This window comes from Cebus imitator, unplaced genomic scaffold, assembly GCF_001604975.1.
Source record: "Cebus imitator isolate Cc_AM_T3 unplaced genomic scaffold, Cebus_imitator-1.0 Scaffold56, whole genome shotgun sequence".
Classification (NCBI taxonomy): domain Eukaryota; kingdom Metazoa; phylum Chordata; class Mammalia; order Primates; family Cebidae; genus Cebus; species Cebus imitator.
In genome coordinates this window covers 7,804,788-7,825,637 of record NW_016107371.1, presented here as the reverse complement: position 1 = coordinate 7,825,637, position 20,850 = coordinate 7,804,788, and the positions used below count along the sequence as shown (strand labels likewise).

The following is a 20,850-nucleotide window of genomic DNA, read 5'->3' as shown; positions in this document are numbered from 1 at the left end:
GAGAAAAAAGAAAGGGATGGTTGTAGAAAATATGAGGATAAAAAATTATCAACAGATCTTGATAACTGACAGGATATAAAGTAAGAGAAAACAGAGTCAATGAGTTGGACTAACTCAAAACAATGATGGTTAAATATTATAAGAATTCAATAAAGGGATTTGTCAGGGGAGAAGAATAATGGTGAGGAAAGATGATGCATTCAGTTTTCAAGATATTGGATTTTTGGAGGTAAAAATGATATTTAGATAGAAATACCTAAATATGACTTTAAAATATTGTAGATATGGTTTTTAAGTCCTCTTGTTGGAGGTGATTTGTGAAAACTTGAGAGAATATATATAACCTTTATTTGTGGATTCTGATGTTCTTTGCACTAGATGAGAAATTGAGAGTAGAAAGAAGAATGACAAGGTTTACACTCTCCTGAGGAAGGACCCTCAAGAGAGAACCCTTTAAACACAATTAGCTATAGAAAGAGACTTGGAAAAAAATTATGGTACAATGAAGAAATTAATGTTCAAGGCTCAGTGAAAGAAAAAGAAAAGAGGAGGTCTCAGAGAGTTAATTCATGAAGTAAGCATCAACGTATGGCAATAACTAATTATGTTAAGACAAATGTACCCAAATGGAGCTAAATTTGGAGAAAAAAAGTGACGTTAAAAAGAATATGGCAGCCAGGCATGGTGGCTCACACCTGTAATCCCAGCGCTTTGGGAGGCTGACGCGGGCAGATTGCCTGATGTCAGGAGTTTGAGACCAACCTGTTAACATAGTGAAACCCTGTCTCTACTAAAAATACAACAATTAGCTGGGCATGGTGCCTGTAGTCCCAGCTACTCGGGAGGCTGAGGCAGGAGAATCGCTTCAACCCGGCAGGTGGAGGTTGCAGTGAGCCAAGATCAGGTAACTGCACTCCAGCCGCGCACAGGCAAGACTCTGTCTCAAAAAAAAAAAAAAAAAAAAGCCGGTTCCTCCCTCCTTTGGAGCCTCTCCCCTGGCCACCGCGCAGGAGAGAGGCCAAGATGGCAGACAAGATCGCCAAGGCCTAGGTCGTTGGGCCTGGTGGCGACACGATCTTCAGGGAGATCATCCGCAAGGAAATCCCAGCCAAAATCATTTTTGAGGATGACCGGTGCCTTGCGTTCCACGACATTTCCCCTCAAGTGCCAACACGTTTTCTGGTGATACAAAAGAAACATATATCCCAGATTTCTGTGGCAGAAGACGATGATGAAGTCTTCTTGGACACTTAATAATTGTTAACAAGAAATTATTTGGGCTGATCTGAGCCTGAATCACGGTTATCGAACGGTGATGAATAAAGGTTCAGATGGTGGACAATCTGTCTTTCACGTTCATCTCCGTATTCTTGGTGGTCAGCAGATGCATTGGCTTCCTGGTTAAGCACGTTTGGGGGATTATTTTCCCTTCTCTAGGCAATAATTAAGTTAGTCAAGTTCCAGTATGTTAAGTAGCACACTTATTTTTGCCTGTGTATGCAGAGATTCAAAAAATAATTTTAAAACCGGGTACATAATAAAAAACATTGTTGCATGGAAAAAAAAAAAAGAATATAGCAATCAATTTTACCTGGGAGGAGTAGGGGAGACTCTGGTAATGCATCTCACAGAAGAGGGTAATTAAAATTGTCTTCAGAGGACTCTTCTATTTTGTTCATTGCTATATCCCTAGTCGTGAATGTCACATAATTATATTAACTGAATCTTTTTTTATGTGTTGACCTGAAAATATGACCATGATTTTAAATGAATAAGCAACAGAGTATACCAGGAGCTATTGGCAGATCTTTTAGAAATAAATTAGGGGCTTTGGTGGCCATTTGCTATGTTACAATTTTTTTGTTCATTTGTGAAGATATGAGCTTGCTAGACTGTCATTGAAAATATATGATATAGCAAGACATGGGACACTCTATTTCCACATGGTAATTCATATGTAATGTAACAAGGGTAATAAAACCAAATGTGGGACCATCTCTGGCCTTTACCTCTATTGTGAATGAAGTCATGAGTCATTCTTATATGCAATGCTGCTTTGTACTAATCTCTACCAGAGACTGCAGGGAAATCGCCCATGAGAAAGTTTGTGATTGGCTAACATCACCATCAATTATCTGGGGGAAAAGGGGGATATAGCCATATAAAGAGAGAGAAACAAGTTGGACCCTATGTTTTATTACCAAAAACCTTTTTCTTCTTTATCTCCTGGAGTTGAGGGCTGAGGACAAGGGATGGTCTTCAAATCACTGATTGTTATTATGAGGTGTTGATGTAAAAACATTTAGGAAGGACAAAAGTCCAAGAAAAGTCAAAGACTTCTTGCAGAAAAGGGCTATAGTGGAGGGATTTTCTCTATTAGACATCAAGTTTATGTAAAGCAATAACAACTGGGACAGTGCAACATTGGCACAGAAACAAGAAAATTGACAAAAAATAGAATAGAGTTTAGAAACGGACCAACATCTATGGAATTTTGATATATGCAGAAGTAACATTGCAAACTCTGAGAAAATGAAGGCCTACTTAATAAATAAGACTGGAAAAACTTATCCATGTAGAAAAAGATTACTTTTAAGAAACATTTTCTCATTTTAAACATAATATATGAATTAATTTTTCTATAAAAAAGATGTGACATATAAAACTAAAATTTTATTTGGCTGCTACCCTCAGTGCTAACACTGATGCCCTTTTTACTTGAACAATATAACAACTAATACTTATTTAGTTTGAAATAAAAATGTTGCCTGAGATACCATGAGACTAAAGGTATGACATTTCAGAGGAGGTGCTGGACCCTATGCAAAGTGTATAAATAAGACATTGAAAAACCTAATGCCAAGTTAAGTGACTCTTATCCCTTCACTCACATCAATGGTATAAAAATATTAAGAGTTAGAAATTAGAATGAGAAGGCTTCTTTAGAGAAATCTACATATTGAGTCTGAAGAAAGAGTGCTGAAGGATCTTGTTCTCAGAAATGGAAAAAAGGGGGTTTTGTGAAGCTCAGCATGTGTTTCATGTAATGCAGAGATCACAGTGGACAGGTTCTGAGTCACACTAGGAAAATCTAATGGACAGGGCTGCCTGGCTGCTTTGTCAATGTGTAAGAGAGGTGATGGCTTCCAGATACATCCATGTCCCTGCAAAGGACATGAACTCATGCTTTTTATGGCTGCATAGTATTCCATGGTGTATATGGGCCACATTTTCTTCATCCAGTCTATCTTTGATGGGCATTTGGGTTGGTTCCAAGTCTTTGCTATTGTAAACAGTGCCGCAGTGAACATACGTGTGCATGTGTCTTTATAATAGATCAATTTATGATCCTGTGGGTATATATCCAGTAATGGCATTGCTGGGTCAAATGATATTTCTATTTCTAGATTCTTAAGGAGTTGCCATGCTGTCTTCCACAATGGTTGAACTAATTTGCACTCCCACCAACAATGTAAGTGTTCCTACTTCGCCACATCCTCTCCAGCATCTGTTGCCTCCAGATATTTTAATGATCACAATTATAACTGGTATGAGATGGTATCTCAATGTGGTTTTGATTTGCATTTCTCTAATGACTAGTGATGATGAGCATTTTTTCATATGTTTGTTGGCCTCAGAAATGTCTTCTTTTGAAAGTGTCTGTTGATATCTTTTGCCCCCTTTTTGATGGGGTTGTTTTTTTCTTCTATATTTGTTTAAGTTTTTCATTCTCAGCAAACTGACACAAGAACAGTAAGCCAAACACGGAATATTCTCACTCATAAGTGGGTGTTGAACAATGAGAACACATGGACACAGGGAAGGGGCCATTATACACTGGGGTCTGTTGGATAATGGGGGGCTAGGGGAGGGATAGCAGGGGGTGGGGAGATTGAGAAGGGATAACATTAGGAGAAATAATGTAGGTGATGAGGGGATGGAGGCAGTAAACCACCATGGCATATGTATACCTATGTAACAATCCTGCAAGATCTGCACATGTACCCCAGAAGTTAAAGTAAAATAAAAATAAAAAAGAGAGGTGATGGCTTTGAGGCCACACAGTACTTACAGACTTTTCTGGGGCAAGAAATGGGCATTTCTCAAAGAACAAATATGGCACACATGTAAGACAGAGCTGACCAGAACAATTATCTTACTTTCTATCAGGAAAAACAGACTTCAACATTTTATTTTTATCTCAAATTCTATATTTTATGTAGTATTTTATATCTCATTGAGTTATCTAAATGAATTATTAGTGCTAATAGTCTGTTATCTATAGATATAGTTATCTACAGATATAGTCTATCTACAGATGTAGATATCTACAGATACAGTCATCTATCAATATAGTCATTGGTTATCCACAGATACAGTCATTGGTGAAAAGAAAGAGAGAAATGTGAACATGTTTTTATTATGACAAAAATGTAGAAAGTTCCCTTTTTTCAGATTGGCAAATTCTAAATATCAAATCTGTATTTTCATATTACATTAATATTTTCCTATTTTACTTTGTATTCTTTGTATTATTTACTGGGCTATGGGGAAATAGGAAATAAATATTTATGAAGTTTCTGGCATTAGCCACTTACTGGGCTGAACATGTATACATGTGTTCAAAATCCTGATTTTTACTCCATAGATTATCATTAACAATTTAGTTGAACCTGTTGATTTGTTGTATCTGAACTGATATTTTTACTTTTACTAAAATGAAGAAAACAGTGAAAATATATGAAAAAAATTTAGTATATAAATTGTATTTTTCATAAGATTCTCTCATGAGATTTATCTAATTTTTGAGTTTTCCTAGTACATTTTAAATATTATTTAATTAACCAAAAAGAATGTATTTAGACACAGAAACCACATTTAATGAGTAAAATAGATGTTACTATAGTTCAGAAAAACAAATTAATTGTCCTGGACCAAAATATCCTAGAAATTTGTCTTCTAGAGTTCAAGATTAGAATCAAATTTGTTCGAAGGACTAATTCAGCTGGCATGTAAACACATGCCCTCACTGATTCTAGAGAAGAGACAGATCCACATTGTTACAGATACTTCCAGGTGCCTGCCTATTGGCAATTATTTCTTCCTTATATAATCCTAGGGAGAATGCCCTGCTGATAAACTAAATTTCCCATCCTTCTTGCATGTCTGAAATTTGAATAAATTCAAACCTCAGTGAGTGGGGCTTCCAGGAAGGTCTTATTGTCTTCTTTCATCACTCTGCTTCTAATCTGGAGCTCAAACAGAAATCTAGGTCAATGAGGGAAGTTGACAGTGGAAACACATACCACATGGATTAGTCAGCTCGGGCTGCTATAACAAAACACTAAAGACTGAGTGGCATAAACAACAGGAATTTATTTCTCACACTTCTGGAGACCAGGAAGTTCAAGATCAAGGTATCAGCCAATTCGGTTTCCTGGGCTTCCTAGCTTGTGGATGATTGCCCTCTCTTTATGTCCTCCCTACAGCCTTTGCTGGGTTCCTGCACGTGGAGAAAGAATACAAGCTCTCTATTGTCTTTTCTTCTGGGGCACTAAGCCCATCATGAGGGCCTTACCTCTAACCTCATCTAACCCTAATTATCTCCCAAAGGTGCCACCTCCAAACACTGTCACATTGGGGGTTAGGGGTTCAACCTACAAGTTTGTGAACACAAACTTGTATGTGTTCACAACACAAACATTTAGTCCATAACACTAAGATTGCCAGAACAGAAAGACAGAAGAAATATGTGGTCCTGGTGAGTTTGGAGCTGCCATGTCAGCCTCAGACCACCTGCTTCTTGATTTCTACCACTAGAGAGAAAAATAAATTTTTGTAGTGTATATGCCACTGTTATTTCCAGTCGCTGACACAGCAGCTGAATGCAAATCCTAACTGACGTAGACAAACATGCTATGTAATAAAGAAAAAGATACTTTGAGACAAATGTCACAAATTATATATAAACATACACATTACATTTTATATATATATATATATATATATATATACGCATACACACACATATAGATAGATAGATAGATGGATAGATAGATAGATAGATAGATAGAGCTAGATAGATACATACATACATACACACGCCATAGAATATATATGGTATATCTCACACATATAGACACATATATATTTACATATATATATGCAAATTACTGCATACGTCCCCTGAGATTATTAGGATGGACAAATTTGACCTAATTACCCAATTTTAATTGCTGTGGAATATTTGCTATGCTGAAGTCACAAGTCCTATTCCAATTTGTTGGACATGCGACTAATAATGCTCATTTTAAAAATGTGTAAATAAAATCATTTTATTTTTCATGTGTTCAGTCTTAGTAACGAAATCATTTAAATGTGTTCAGTGAAAAACTGCAGATTGCCACTTATTGTTTATTTTTTAAATAAGTGAATTAGGAATTTCAAATTATAATTTCGATAGGAGTAGAAACCAAGGGAAAAATCAGCATTTACAACAAGGGCTAATAATTAGCCACATCTTTGGATGGTCACAATTTATTTTGAAAGGGTCATATTAGAATTACTTTCCATTCTTTCTCCATCTGTCAGGCTATATTTTACTTGGATTATATTAGTAGAATTATATTTTTAGTTAAAAACTCTTTCAAAGCAAATTGCATTTAATTAAAAAAGAAATGAAGGAGGTATGTCACACTGAGTGATTTGAGGCCACTTCAGTTATCAGAGTGTGAAGATCCTTTCTCCAGATGGCAGCTTCCTGCTTAGCTGAGACCATGATAACCACAGTAGATTTTTGAAAAATCATATTTACTTATATGTGTGTGTAATTAATTTTTAATTGCATGAATTCTTGACAAAAATAAAATCAAACACCAAGGAATCATATTTATAAAGAAAAAGGCATCGGTGATCTCCTTTGGGAAGCATTTTTCAAGGCAAAATATCATCGTGTTGACCTTCACCATGTTTAGGTTGACAAGTGATGATTAACTACATAAAAGCATAGTTCCATGTAATGCAATTTGAAAATGTAGCTGGGCTTAAAGGCCAGTGGATATAATATATCAAGACTTCTAAGTTTTAGCAAACAATATTCTTATGTTAATAAGCAACATTTTCCATGCATGTAAGGAAATAAAGAAGAATGAACTGACAGTTTTTAAAAGTATTGCTTTATATTTAACCTTATAAAATAACTGCTAACTGCCAAGAATTATGCTGGGTGCTCAGGTTACAAGGTTGGATGAGATAGGAAGTAGTTTCTGCCCTCAAAGAAACAAGACAGACAATCACATAGTCATATATTTATCTAGTTCTATCACTTTTTGAAATAAAATGCAGGAAGTTGTGAGAACATAGAGAGATCCAATGTATTCTAAGGGATCAGAGAAGACTTCATTTTAGGTGTAACATTGAAATAAAATCTCAAGTGTGACTAGGGATTAACTGGGCAAAAGTGGGAAAGAACTAAGAGGAGGTCTATGTGGCTGTATGTCAAAAAGCAAAGGGGTAAAAAGGCCCAAGATGATTTCTGAGAGATCATATAGGACATTTAGCTCATGTTTGTGGTTTTTATTTTTATTGTAGGAATACAAGAAAATCTCCGGCATTTTAAGCAGAAATGTGAAATAATCAGATTTACATTTTAAATGATTACCCTAGCTGTGGTATAGACCCTACCCACTACAAAGCATTGAATGGAAGAGGCCAAATGCAGGCCTAGTGAAATTATTGAAATAAAAAGGATGAATTTCTTTGTGCATAAAATAAAATTAATCCCAAACATTATATTTTATTCAGACACTCCTCCTCTCTCCCTAGGTATAAAAACAAAGCTGCATATAGTGTACACAAAAACAATATAATCTAAGGAACTAGAGGAAAATAATATTTAAAGAATGATAATAAGACCTCACAACAGACTTCTTGTCAGCAATGTAGACGCGTGAAGAAAATAGAACCTTCTTAAACCACTGAATCAAAATACTGATCAATGTTGAATTCTATGGCAAGTATGATTCAAAAGTGAATGTAAACTAAAGACGGTTTCTAACATACTGTGAGAGCTTTACTACTTGCATACACTTACTGAAAGAACTAAAGAATATGTATTTCGGCAAGAACGAATTAAGCTAGAAGTAAGGGGCTGACTGTAAGAAGCAATGATAAGTAAAGAAACTGAGAAAGGTATTAACAGATCTGAAAATCATAAAAATAGTATTATGGATGATAAAAACTTCAGCCTAATTAAATTGTAAGAAGTTTACTTGAGCAATGAACAGGCAGCTCCCAGAATCACAGCAGATTCACAGAGACCCCAGGTGTGCCTCGTGGTCAGAACAAATTTATAGACAAAAAAGGTAAAGTGATGTAGAGGAATCAGAAATGAGGTAGGGAAATAGTGAGATTGGTTACTGCTCAGTGTTTGCCTTATTTCAACACAGTTTGAACACTCAGCAGTCTATAGTGGTTGAAATATAGCTGCTAAGATTGACCAACACTCAGCTATTGTTACAGGTGCATACTACTAAGTTAGGTTTTCAATTTTGCTTGACTATTAAGCTAGGTTACAGTTCATCCACAAGGACTCAAATATAGAAGTACAGAACCCAAACTAAAATACAACTAAAAAAAATAGTAATATTTTTAAGACAGAGATGGATGGTCATATCTGTAGAATTTAAGATCCTTTTTATAAAGGAGGAAAGCAGAACTATAGACAAAACTAAGATATGTTAATAATTGTTATGATTTGAATCACTCCCCTCCAAAATTCAGGTGTTGTCAATGTGACAGTATTAAGAGGTGAGGCCTTCAAGAGATGATTAGGCCAGGATAATTCCTCCTCCATTAATGGGTTAAGGCCCTTTTAAAAGAGGCTTCAGGCAGCAGCCTTTGGCTTGCTTGCCCTTCTTTCTTCTGCCATCTGAGAAAACCGCAGCAAAAGACCTTCACCAGACAGAACCTGCTGGCACCTTAATCTTGGACTTCCCAGCCTCCAGAACTGTAAGAAATAAATTTCTGTTCTTTATAAATTACACATTTTCAGAAATTCTATTATAGCAACATGAAATGGACTAAGACAATAATTAGGTGAAGTCTGTGTGTTATAAATGTAAAGATTATCACTAAAATAATAGAAATAACATGGATAATATCCCAAATGAATTTAAGGCAAAGAGAAGAAAAAAACAAAATTTGGCAAATCCAATTAGAAAGTAGAAAAAAAGACAAAAAAAAGAAGTGAAAAAGTGTAAGTAGAAAACATAATACAAGACAAAAAAGTAATCAGGAATCACAATGAATATAAATAGAAGATTATATGCAGATTATTTAAAAAGCTCTCACAATTTCTCCAACACTTCACCCTCAACCCACATGATGGCTTTATCGTTGGAATGGCTGGTTTGAGCAGAAGGCCAGGCTCAACTTTGTGGAGCTGGCATTTCATTTTTCACAGAGTGAATTTAGAAAGCCTTGGATATGCTTCTGGTTAAAAGGCTTCCATATTTCAGTAGCAAAAAGTGAAATATGTATGTTTTTTGCTTATAGTTCAGATTTAATGGGAGTATGTCATTTTTAAATAATTTTCTGTAAACTAAATCACACCCTAAAATATATGGGCTTAATTTCACAATTTCTTCTCAGTGAAATCTCTTTGCAGAACAGATATAATTGACCTAATGTTTCAGAAAGTCTCTAAATATATCAGCATGAGTCAGCATGGAAGATTTTCAAATCCCCTGAGGAGGAGAGAAGTGGCTCTTATATCAGATGGATAAACATGGAGAGAGATCATTAGTGGTTTCATGGTACCTTTGTTTGTTCACTTGACTTCCTGTTTACCTGCAATCTAATCACTCAGAAAGTTCATAAAGCTTCAAAGTACTTGCTCATTTACTTTGCCCTATTCTCTATAAGAGGTCCTGAATTATGTTCTCATTCACATGATATGACAGTGTCTTCTGGGTCAAATAAAATCAATCTTGTTACTCAGCCCTAGATATTTTCACCAGATTTTGGTACATGATCTTGAAAGTATCTTTATAATGTCTGAAGGTAGTATAGGTCAGGTATCTCTTACACTCCAGTTAGAAAGTAGGATAGGTCAGGTGTCTCTTATACTTCATAGATGGTAACCACCTGGCCAATCACATTATTTCTTCTCATTAGGGTAAAGATTTCTTCTCATCTTGAATTGTAATAATCTCCACCTGTCAAGGGCAGAACCAGGTGGAGATAATTGAATCATAGGGCAGGTTTCCCTCATGCCGTTTTCATGATAGTGAGTTCTCATGAGATCTAATGGTTTTATAAGGGGCTTTCCCCTTCAATCGGCTCTCATTCTCTCTTTGGCTGCCCTGTGAACAGTTGCCTTCTGCCATGATTTTGTTTCCTGAGTCCTCCCAAGCCAAGCAAAACCGAATCAACTAAACTCCTTTTCTTTATAAATTGCCCAGTCTTGGGCAGTTCTTTATAGAAACATGAGAACAGACTACTACACTGGTGTTGGAGTGGGCATCTCTAGGTCGCTAACATCAGAACAAGGCTTGCAGCAAGATGGTCTTAACTTGGAACAAAAAACCTCGTCTCTTTCCTCTGCCTCCAGCCAGAGACACCTCATAATGGGATTGTTTCAGGGATAAGGAGCCTTTGAAAGTAAAGAGCCAGTGCAGAATATTCTTTCAGATGTGGCTTTCTCTAAGTTTTAGAGAAGATTTCAATATTTTCTACATTATTTTGCCTCCTTTCATAGCACTGACGCAGTTACTAAATGTATTTTTTTCCCAAGTTGTTAGAAATGAGTCATAAATGACTTCTGTTTGACTTTCAAGTATTTCTAGCACCAAGCATTAGCAGTAAATGAAATCCTTCTAATATTTTTCTATGGGTGGAAATGTGTCAGATTCTTATGGCTTTTAACTAGAGTCAATTTAAATTTAGTATGTTTCATCACATATAAAGCAAGTTTACCCAGAAACTATCAAGCATGTGTCAAGGTGTTATCTGAAAGTCAGAAAATTCACTTTGTGCTTCACAAATAAGTACAGGTGATTCATTTCCCTCCTATATCTCTTTAAAACAAATGCATTTTGTTGACACCTTGGACATTCAGCCCAGAATTGAGAGAACACAGAATGTTTTAATTGAAAAAAACAAACAAAAAAAAAAAACAACACCTAAGAAATCAGCTAGTGTAATCTATTAGTTTTACAAAGGAGGAAAGCAAAGCACAGAGGTAGGTTTCTCTCTTGGAGTCACCCAAAAAGCTGGTAGCCTAAATAGTGGTCTCATGACACCCATTCTCATGGTCTTTGAACCATAAAATTATTATGCTGTCAGTAGCATTAAATGTTTCCTCTCCACCCATGCTGAGGATGTATATTCCCCATAACAGAGGGAATTGATGTGATCTTTTTCCTGCTTCAGAAACATTTTCCAGGTGTGTTCACCTACTTACGTCTTCATATCAAATTCCTTTCTATGGATTTCTGGGAATTTATCCAGTTGTCTGACCAACGGGTACAGTCTATTTCCCAATTCCTGTAGAAGGAGGCTTATTGGATGGGCTGCCCTGGCTTTGCATTAGGTCTCTCCCTACAGGCTTCCTCTCCCTTGGGCTCTCCCATTCTAGCCTTACTTATTTCAGCCCTGAAACAGGTGATGCTGCAGTCCTGTGCCAGATACTGCTCACTCTCAGGACCTTGAATTTTGAGCCAGTTCCTAGATTCAGTTCAGCCTAATATCCTGGGATAACCAGGGAAGTCTTAACTATGTCCAACTCAGTACTTGATAAGCCATCTGAAGCCTGTGTTCTTTCCTCAGTAGAACTGTACTACTTAAATTATCTGTAAAATATTTAGAATATGAAGAATTTCAAAAAGAAACAAAGCCATCCATACTTTTCTGTTTTGAGGCAGGGTCTTGTTTGACACCCAGGCTGTAGTGCAGTGGCATAATCACAGCTCACTGCAGCCTCAACTTCCCAGGCTCAAGTGATTCTCCCATCGCAGCCTCCAGAGTAGTTAGAACTATAGGTGCATGCCACTACACACAAATGACTTTTTTTTTTCTTGTATTTTTTTAGAGATGGGGTCTTGCCATTTTGCACAGACTGGTCTTGAAATTCTGGCCCACCTTTGCCTCCCAAAGTGCAGGGATTATGGGTGTGAGCCACGATGCCCAGTCCATCCACTAATTGTATCATCTAATAATAAACATTTTTGGTTTATTCATTTAGTTTTTTATTTTTCATTTATTCATTGAGTCAATGTGTGCTTTACTGAGCACTTACTGTATATCAAGACCTAGGCTAGGTTTTCAAGATAAGGCAGGAAAAAGTAAAGAAAAGGCTCTAAATTGTGAATTTTACAGTCTAAAGACCTAGACTGTAAATGGGAGATTATAATACAGGGTACTGGAAGAGAAGAGAAGAGAGTATGTGGCAAGACCAGGGCATCAAACTTGGGTAATCAAGGAAGGCTACCCCAATGAAATAATATCTTAGCTGAGGCCCAAAGGATGAAAAAGATTTAATCAGATAAGAGTGAACTAGGTAAGTGTTTCAGGTAGATGGTACAGCTTTGGCAAGGCTCTAAGGTGTAAGAGCATAGTCTGTGTGAAGAAAGAAAAGAAGTTCAGTATGTCTGAAGTATAGAATGGAGGGCGGTTAGTGAAAAAGGTTGAGTGAGTATTACGGAGTGAGATCTTGCAGAGCCTTATAAACCACAGAGGAGAGTTGGGGCTTAGTTCCCAGAGTGATGGTGTGCTCTTAAAAGGTGTTAAGCACTGGTGTGACATGATCCAATTTGCTTCAGTAGAATCAGTTTGGCTACAATGTGATGGATGGATGGGATGGAGACAAATCCGGAAGCAGAAATGCCACTTTACAGATGTTTGAATAATTCAGGCAAGAGATAACTTTGGTCTAGAAAAGAGTCAAGGCTGCAAAGATGGAGAGAAAAAAGACTTATTCAAGAAATTTTTAGAAGGTAAAATAAATTTAATTCTGCATTTCTTTCTGGAGGCTTCTTGTTTCTCTTTATTTTATCAATAATTCTCTCCACCATGCCACACTGCCTTTCATGTGGCTGAAAACAACTCTCAGCTTAATGTCATCTTCTCAGAGAGGACTTTCCTGACCAACCTATTTAAAATGACTCCTATCCTGACTCTCTGAGTACCTATTTTATTCCTTCATAGAAGAATCAAAACATGTAACAATTTTATTTGCAATAATATAATTAGTGTCTGCTTTCCCCACTAGACAATAAGCTTCCTGAATTCAGGTACCATGTTTATTTTTTTTTTTCTACATGGAATGGGAAAGGGTCTGTCTAGTTTCTGGCATACAGCAGGTGCTGAATAAATTTGCTGAACATGAATGTGGGAGGCAGATTGAAGATTCAAGGACACCCAGATGTCTGGCTTGAATACCATTACCTGAGATAGAGAACTCTACAGAAGGAAGAGGTTTGAAGAGTTATGAGATATGCTCAGTTTTAGACATGTGGATTTTGAGGTACTGTGAGATTTCATAGCATAAATGTCTACCAGGAAACGGAAAACACAGATCTGGGGTTTAGGAAAGAGATCTAACCTGGAGATATAGATCTCCAGAAATAGATACATTTCAGAGCTTTTCTCAATATTGATATGTTGTTTTTTCTAGTAGAGAATCATATGTAACTTGATTTTTCCAACTTAAATGTATATCTTGAAGCTTCCCATGTTTTAAAATATTATTTTACATTATTTTCATGATTGAAAAATGTTCCACTGGGCAACTGTCTCATAGTTATTTAATTGTCTTTCATTGAATATTTAGATCACTAACAGTTTTTTGTCATTGAGGGTAATCTGTATGGACAATCTTCAGCTAAGACATGGTTCTCATTCCTGAGTAATTCTTTTTTTTTTTTTTTTCTGGTATTATGCGTTATTTTTTTTTTTTTTTTAAATTGTACTTTAGGTTCTGGAGTACATGTACAGATCACACAGGGTTGTTGCATAGGTACTTACATGGCAACGTGGCTACTGCCTCCATCCCCCCATCACCTATATCTGGCATTTCTCCCCATGTTATCCTTCCCCAACCTCCCCACTCCCCACTGTCCCTCCCCTATCCCCCCCAACAGACCCCAGTGTGTGATGCTCCCCTCCCTTTGTCCATGTGTTCTCATTGTTGAACACCCACCTAAGAGTGAGGACATGCAGTATTTGATTTTCTGTTCTTGTGTCAGTTTGCTGAGAATGATGGTTTCCAGATTCATCCATGTCCCTACAAAGGACACGAACTCATCCTTTTTTGTGGCTGCATAGTAGTATTCCATGGTATATATGTGCCACATTTTCTTTGTCTAGTCTATCACTGATGGGCATATGGGTTGGTTCCAGGTATTTGCTATTGTAAACAGTGCCACAATGAACATACATGTGCATGTGTCTTTATAATAGAACAATTTATAATCCTTTGGGTATATACCCAGTAATGGGATTGCTGGGTCAAATGGAATGTCTATTTCTAGGTCCTGGAGGAATCACCACACTGTCTTCCACAATGGTTAAACTAATATACACTCCCACTAACTGTAAAAGTGTTCCTATTTCTCCACATCCTCTCCAGAATCTGTTGTCTCCAGATTTTTTGATGATCACTATTCTAACTGGCATGAGATGGTATCTCAATGTGGTTTTGATTTGCATTTCTCTAATAACAAGTGATGATGAGCATTTTTCATTTTTTTGGCCTCATGTATGTCTTCTTTTGAAAAACATCTGTTCATATCCTTTGCCCACTTTTGAATGGGGTTCTTTGTTTCTTGTAAATCTGTTTTAGTTCTTGTAGAATCTGGATATTAGCCCTTTGTCAGATGAGTAGATTGCAAAAATTTTTTCCCATTCTGTTGGTTGCTGGTTCACTCTAATGATTGTTTCTTTTGCTGTATAGAGAATTTCTAGATTGGGATGGCTGAATAAATGAACATACAAAATTTTATGGCTTTGGTACTGTAGCAGGATAATAGTTTTGAAGTATAGATTAATCCTTTTACTTAGAATCCACTTATTTGCCCTCCATCCATGCTTGCATTACACTTTATTCAAGCAACTTGGCTATGGCACCCAAAGAAATAATGTGTTTTCGTCTGAAAGCAAAGAAAAAAATGGAATGTTAGCTTTTTTCTTAAAAGCCTGAAATCTTAGGGAGACAAATAATTCTTGGGAAAGGGGAAGGAGAAGAGATGGAAGGGAATTTCACCACTTCATTAAAATTACAAGTTGGTATAGGAATAAGTCAAATAAAAAATCTTGAACCCTACTCTTGATAATGATACTCTCATTACTGCCTATTGCCAAATTATGAGAATATTTTTAGTCAATAAATTTAGAAGACTTTGAACCCAAAGACCTAGTTTATATTTTTAAATTAGTATGTATTTTTAATAATTAAAATCAAAATTTAGAAATCTAGTACTATTACTTCTTTTCATTCATTTTAAAATAAAATCACAAGTCTAATAACAATCAGATTCTCTTCAATATTTCACAGGTTCTCTAATGTGATATATTCTTAGACATTTCAAATACCTTAATAACAAAAAATCAGAATAATTATTTCAGTTTTTCTCAGAAACTGAAAAATATGAATAACATGGATTTGGTATGCTTTTTCTTTATCTCTTTGCTTATTTTCACACCTCCTCAGGATTATATAAATATTTATCACCCATATGTTGTCCACCAATAGTTCCATGCAGTTTGGAACAAACTGAATTGAGATGTAGAATTCGAGGAAATCCTTTCTCACCACATAAGATGAAGTCTTTCTTAGAGACTTACAATAATCAAACCTTTGAAACCATGTCTTTTCTTACAAATAACTACTTCATATTTTTAAAAATCAGCTCTTGATTGAGGTATAATCTATAAAAAAATTACCCATTTCAAGTGTCAAATTTAAGTTTTCACAAATATATACAGCATATATAAATATATGGTACATTATATATACATATTATATATGCATATATAGTAAATATATACAGTACATTTCACAAATGTGTGTGTGTATATATATATATATATATATATATATATATACACACACCACTTACAATCATGACTGTAGAACATTTTCATCAACTGTAAAAGTTTTATTGTGCCTCTTTAAAGTCAGTCTCTTTCCCTTGTCCTGCCTGCTAGAAGTCAATGATCCGTTTTTGTCACTATAAGCTTATGCCTTTTCTAGAATTTCATATAAATGAAATCATATAGAATACAGTCATCTGTGTTTAGCCTTATTCCCTTGCTCAATGCTCTTGAGATTTATCTAACTTGCATGTATCAGCAGTTTGTCTTCGTATTGATGGGTAGTATTTCATTGCATGGATATACTGCAATTTTTAAATTGATCCATCAGTTAATGGGCATTTGAGTTGCTTCCAGTTTTCTTTTTTACTGTTATGAAAAATATCATTATCGTCACTGGATTGCAAGCCTTTGTATCAACATACATTATGTTTTTATTTATCCTGGGTAAATACATAGGATTATGGTTTCTTGTTATATGGTAAGTGTGCATTTCACTGTAAAAAAAAAAAAATACCAAACTATTTCCAAAGTGGCTGTGCCATTTTGTATTCCTACTGTCAATGTTGGAGAGTTCCAATTGTGTCCTTACCAACAGTTGGTCTTTGTCCGGAATTTGTACTGATTGCACAATGCTGCATCTTGGTATATTCACTTTTGGAAACTAAATATCGATATTTCAGACAGACTGGCAGTAACAATACTGCTCTGGAAATACAAGTACCAGGGTGTGAGACCAAAGTCCTTTACTCCCTTACATTCAATAAGAACATTCCTCAAAACACACCAGTTCAGTATCAGTATAGCGTTATATGAAGCAATTTGCAGGAGTTCTGACACAGCTGCAGAAGTAATTGTCACTGAATAAATTGATCCAATTAGAATTAGGGAGCTCTGTTTGTCCCTTCACTTTGATTTGAGGTATCTGAGTTCAAATATGTCGGTGAATTTTTCTCCATTGTACTCCATTCTGTAATTTGTTAACTAATAAGACCAGTGAGTGATAATCTACACATTCTCCTGTCCTATAACATAACATTTTTGTTCTCCCTTTATCAGGTTAATGTGTAGATTTGTGTAATCTGTATATTCGTCTGATCTACTTCTGCTAGAAATAAAAGAAGATGGAAGCTCAGATGTAGAGTGCCATCTGTCTGAAAATGTTCATGTTTATAGACAGATGCTATACACCATAAGATATCCAGACCTCTCCAAAAGCTAAAGTAAGACCTACAAAGTCAAATTCTGGATGGAGGTTGCATTTTTAGGCCCTTTAAGCTCATCTTGTTGGGCCATGGTCTGCCGTGGTTATGAAAAGGGATACTTATATGCAAGAATAGTATGCAATATTTCAGAGAGGAAAGCGTTTTATGTATGTGTGTGCATGTGCAGTTGCAAATGCTTAAATAGGCATTGGTTAAAAGAAAAAAATATTCTTTTATTTGAATTGAGAAATACAAGGCCTCATTCTCATTATCAGGGCAGGCATGAGTTCAATAACATTTTTTCAAAGTTCATTCCTAGGACTCTCAGAACTCCCGCAGGCTATAGCTATAAAACAAAGGAGAGTCCTGGTACCAGTAACAATTTCCTTCCAAACTGGTGTGCTCCTGCCAAGTTTGAAGCCCAGGGAGTTTAAAAATCATTTAGAATTTGTCATTAACTTTGACTTAAAAAAACCACTAGAGATGTAGTTTTACAAATATTGTACCTATTTAGGTGAACGTAAGTGCAAATGAATCGTTGAGATCATTGGCACCTGGAATCGGGGTGGGAGTGAGATGGGGCTCAGGAACATCCGGCCTTGTGCCCAGAATGTCACTGCCACCACACAAACAGTTGGAATGAAGCTGTGACACCAGCTGCCTAGCTTTGAAAGCGATAAAGAAGGATTTTGAATTCACTGTGGTAAAACTTAGGCTTTCGTGCTAAATCCTCCTCTCCTCCTGCTTGTTTCCCTTTTTAGGAAGCTTGTAGCTGACCACCTGGTGTCCTGAATCATTAATTCATGGGAGACATTCTGTTAGGAATAACGTGTAACAGGCAGCCTGGCAACTGCCATCCAAACTCTTCCAGCTCTCCATTCACTTTAATTCATTTCAGTAATTATTTATTGTACACATACTATCATGCCCAGCCTGGTGCTAGGCAATGGGGCTTTCAAATGAACTAGAGCATATAATTCTTACCCTGGAGATTTAAAAAATTTATTGGATGCTGCATTTGTTTAGAAACAGTAGATGAACTACTGCATGAAACAGAAACATTACAAAATTTTTATATGTGTCAAAGCATTATGAGAGTAACAAAATAGGGAAGAATTAGCTTCAGTTCTTGAGGACCTGCCAAGCAACAGGTGCTGTATGTATACAGACACTGGGTACCTTTCACGTGTCATTTCATTTAATTCTCATAGCTACGTTAAGAGAAGGTATGAAAACTCCTACAATAAATGTGAGAAAAAATGAGATCTGGGGAAAGACTGGTTTCCTAATCTTTTTCACTGAAATGAAAGGTGATTGAGTGGGTTAGAGAAATCACCAGGACCTCCAGGGAAGAAAAAGTATCAGGTGTCTGGGGCATGTATAGGAGCATCAAGAAAAATAAAAATATATTAAGAGGCAGGTGAGATGGGTCCCAGAAAATCAGAAGGTAAATGGTCACAGATCCACAATCTGAAATCCAGATTAAGTAATCAAAAAAACATATCCTATAGGAATTGAGGGAACGTGGTGTCAATGAGCATATGGAAAGTCACCAAAAAGAAGACTTTACCAGGAAGGCAGTTCTGGAACAAAATTCTGGTTGTTCATGGATTCCAGGTGGTAGAACCCATCCTGTAGTCAGGAATCAAGCAACTGAGAGTGGAGGAGTCAGGGGTGAAATTTCTGGGAAGAAAGTTAACAGTGTCTGATGGACCACATTTTTCCAATTTGACATGTTTATAATAACTTCTTTTAATTTATATTTTTTCAAGAAGCCTTGAAAAAACTCATGTCCATTATGTTTCTCAATTATAATACTTAATTATCTTAAATTAACTTACATATTTTTTAGGTTATCAAATCTAAATATTTTGTGCTTTCAGTTTGTGATGGCATTGTGGGCATAAGAACTGTTTTTTGGATTTTGTTTTTAATGTATTGGTTACCGGAGAAGAAAATTAAAAGCACAAACATTTAGCTCTACAGAGAACAGAATAATAAGAAATTTGTTACTTGCTTAAATCCTCAAGGTGACACACTTGAAATTTTATGGTTATTCTCTTAAATATAATTTTCCTTCTGCTGCTGAATTCATTTCAAGCACAAGCTTCAATCTAGCGCAGATCTCTCAGTCAAAAAGAGATGTCTCTACAATTAAGATTATAATATTCTACTTGGAAACTAGGACCTGTCATTACACAGTTTCTGAGTAATGACTGTTAAGTACTTCAAAGTACTGTTCTGTCTGCCAGGGTCACTGGAGTGCTGAGTATACTAGGTCATTGTGTAGGAAACCAAAATGGATTCAAGTGCATCCTTAATTGACTTTAACAATGCAGCTGCTTTCAAAAGGGGTAACAATTAGCTGGGGACAAAAGGAATCATAGACAACATTATTATACATTTGAAAATATAATAGCCTTTTATGACTATTGCTTTTTCCTAGAAAAAAGTAAACATTTATACTTTTTAAATTTGAGATTCCTGTTAATTTGGAAATAATCACAACATGTTATTTAATTCCAGAAGGCAATCATGTAAAGCAATGATATTTACAAAGAAGGAAAAAATTTGAATTACCTCTAATTCTGTATTTTGCAGAACCTTTATATAATTCTGTATTTTAGCATATCCTAATGTATTAGTTGCAGAAAAATTGTCTCCTGCCCCTAGCCAAATTCTGTGTTCATCCTGATGATTGAGAAAATGTCTAAATCAGCAGTTCTCAAACTGAAAGCTAAACATTAATCACCCAGAGAGCTAGTTTAAAATGCTGATTCTTGGTTGGGCATGATGGCTCACACCTGTAATCTCAGCACTTTGGGAGGCTGAGGTGGGCAGATCACCAGGTCAGGAGATCAAGACCACCTTGGCCAACATGGTGAAACCTCGTCTCTACCAGAAACACAAAAATTAGCTGGGCATGATGGCACATGCCTGTAGTCCCAGCTACTCCAGAGGTTGAGGCAGGAGAATTGCTTGAACCCAGGAGATGGAGATTGCAGTGAGCTGAGATTGCACGGCTGCACTCCAGCCTGGTGACAGAGAAAGACTCAAAAAAAAAAAAAAAAAAAAGCTGATTGTCCCAATCATTCTGATGCAGGTAGGATATGCCATAAAATACACATTAAAAGTTAAATAAATGCCGATGTAGACTTGAGTTAATAATGAAAATACTTGTATCTTACTAAAAGCAATGTCAATCTTTCTAGCCCCTTGATGGGATGTGATATGGTGTGATAGCAGTGGCTCTGTGTTTAGATCCAAACTTAGTTTACACTGACTTTATCATCTACTGATTTAATGATTCAGAGATCTTTATTTCACCTTTACAATAAAGTTGCATTGTCTGTAAAATGAAAGAAAAAGAATCTATGTTGTGAAAGTAAATGAAATAATGTCCATAAATCACTTAACACCTGCCACATAAATATTACTCCACACATTTCACCTGCCACATAAATATTACTCCACACATTCTTGATTTGTCTTTTGTCTTGATTTTGTTATTTGACCAAGTCATTTTGTTTCTACTTGTATCCATTGAGTTCTC

At 36.0% G+C, this 20,850-nt stretch overlaps 1 pseudogene; it reads left to right on the top strand.

Moving 5' to 3' along the window:
• Nucleotides 1–1,023: 1,023 nt before the first annotated feature.
• On the top strand, nt 1,024–1,405 carry LOC108304635 (annotated as a pseudogene).
• The last annotated feature ends 19,445 nt before the right edge of the window (nt 1,406–20,850 follow it).